Source organism: Sprattus sprattus, assembly GCF_963457725.1.
Source record: "Sprattus sprattus genome assembly, chromosome: 21".
Taxonomy (NCBI): Eukaryota; Metazoa; Chordata; class Actinopteri; order Clupeiformes; family Clupeidae; genus Sprattus; species Sprattus sprattus.
Genome location: NC_137919.1, coordinates 10,227,215 through 10,229,714, shown reverse-complemented (window position 1 = coordinate 10,229,714; position 2,500 = coordinate 10,227,215). Strand labels below are relative to the sequence as shown.

The window sequence follows — 2,500 nt, the reverse complement described above, 5'->3', positions numbered from 1 at the left end:
ACGCTTCATCAGCTCTGCACCCTCACGCCATTGAACATGTCACCACCTACCTGTAGCGAACGCTTCTTCAGTGATGCTGAGTGCTTCGGTTGAGTGGGAGGTGTGAAAAGTATTCGGTTTATAAATGGCGAGTAATTCATAAGGACTCTTGTCAGAAACAGATATAGTCATGTTGACATGTGCTATTTTGTTTCTGAAGCTGAAGTTAAATACTGCGCTCATAACTCTCACAGATGGTTTGTGTTGGAATATCTGGAAGTTATTCGGAGGGACGAGTTTGTCAAGTTTTATTTCCCTCACTCTGTGACGGGTGGGTCATTTGAGGAACTGGAGTCTTGACTGAGATCATCCGAGGCCCTTCGGGGCGAGCCACATCCGTCCGTTATTTATCCCTTAAGTCTAAACTGCAGTGAACGACCTCTGCCCGTCTGGCCATGAGATGAGATTGGCTGTATTCTTCCAGTGGCATTTTTCGTCTTGTCATGTCCAAATACTCAATGGCACTTTTGAGTGCTTTGGCTAAATGAGAAGACTGCAATGGCTGGCTTTCAAATGGCCCACCTGGGCCTCCTTAGATCTGCTGGAAGATAGCCACTCCCGGGAAGGAGCCCTTCGATGGGGCAGCCATTTTGGATCTCTTCTCTTTAAAGTGCGCTTCAATCTTGCGGAGGAATAATTAAGGAGTGTGTGCGCTTTTGTGTGTGAGTGTGTATGTGCGAGTGTGTGTGTGTGTGTGTGTGTGTGTGTGTGTGTGTGTGTGTGTGTGTGTGTGTGTGTGTGTGTGTGTGTGTGTGTGTGTGTGTGTGTGTGTGTGTCTGTCTGTATGCTTCCCGCTGTTGGCTGCTGACTCCTACAGGCTTGCCAGACAGCAGCTGACTCTCAGCCGGATCTGGGCCATATTTGGGCCACGTCCGTTCATTCCAGAGGCAGCTGCTGTCTGGCTTTACACCTCCCCTTAGAAAACACATCAATTAGCATACATATACCTCAGCACCACCCTGGGTAACACCCATACATCAGCATCACCATGGGGATGGGCACCATGGGCACCAGGGTCCTAACACTCTGGACACTCCTGACTCCACGTCTTGCCCTCTGAGTAAACCTCTCTCTACCCTCGTAAACATGCCACCACCAAAGACAATGACACCATAGTAACTGCCCTGCTACCTTAGTTAAAGTTCTGCCACCATAGTTGCTGCTCTGTTACCTTAGGTACGGTCCTGCCACCATAGTAACTGCTCTGCTACTTTAGTTATGGTCCTGCCACCATAGTAACTGCTCTGCTACCTTAGTTACGGTCCTGCCACCATAGTAACTGCCCTTCCACCATAGGGTAATTCCATGGCAAATTAACATATTTTAGAACATTTTCCTGACTGACCATCTTGGATCTCTCAGAGTCTAAAGAAGATGTGGGCTTCATTTTGCCCACTAGTTGTTGAGTTCAATGACAGTATGTACATAAAGTACAAGCAAATTCAAGATTGTCAGTAAGAAGGCCTCTGTTGATTCAGCATGGAACAACCCCTTAGGAACTGTCATCTAAGGAACTACCCTGTTACCATAGAAACCACACTGCCCCCTGAGACAATGCAGTTAGTTAGCAATCAATCAATAGCAATGAGATCCATTCCAAACCATTCATATAGAGGAGTCCTTCTGGCTCATCAGCCTACGCCTATGGTGCTAATCTAAGCCATTCATGTGTGTGAAACTCTCTCAAACACACACACACACACACACTCACACACACACACACACACACACACATGCCATGAGTAAGACCCTGGGGGGAGCACTCTGGCATGAAAGGTCTAATTGCTTGATAGCCACTTCTGCAATCAAATGGAAATAACCAGTCATGGGAAATAATCCTCTTCCTCGAAGTAAATACACAAAGGTTAGCTAAGCCTTCATTTTGTTTAATTTCCTAAAGGACAATAACTTTAATCCCTTAATTCATAGTTGGAGAGTCCAAATGCCATTTCTGTTACATGCCATTTAAGGATTTATGTCACTCCACGTGATGCCAGATTGACTGAAAGTTTTGCACATGCTCAGTGCATCCCACCCCCAGTAGCTAACCAACCTACTAACAGACCCGGAGGCACGATTCGACCACTACCAACAACTACTAAATTCAGGGTGACTATCTAGCGACGTCTCAACCCACACACACACACACACACACACACACACAAACACACACACTCCCATCAGTAGCCTAGGAATAAACCTTCTATCTGTGGCAGCTAACAACCTTTTTCCCTCAGCCGGGTTCCAAAGGTCACAAGATAACTTTGGCAGGACTATCTAGTGGGGTCCGAACACAAAGGTCATAGGTCGCGAGTCACTTAACTACTAACTTTAGCAGGATTATCTAGTGGAGTTTCAGCACTAAGGTTGCCCTAAGACTGACCCTGTGTTGTCTTTCTACACGGCCACCACACATCTGACAAGACATGAACACAGCGGCTTGAGAAGCAGGGGATTGTGG

At 46.7% G+C, this 2,500-nt stretch overlaps 1 protein-coding gene across 1 annotated transcript in view; it reads right to left on the bottom strand.

The window, feature by feature from the left end:
• Window positions 1–2,500, bottom strand: part of nrxn2b (neurexin 2b) — a gene marked incomplete at its 3' end in the record, with an annotated part of 685,387 nt that overhangs the window by 306,879 nt on the left and 376,008 nt on the right. The window lies entirely within an intron of this gene.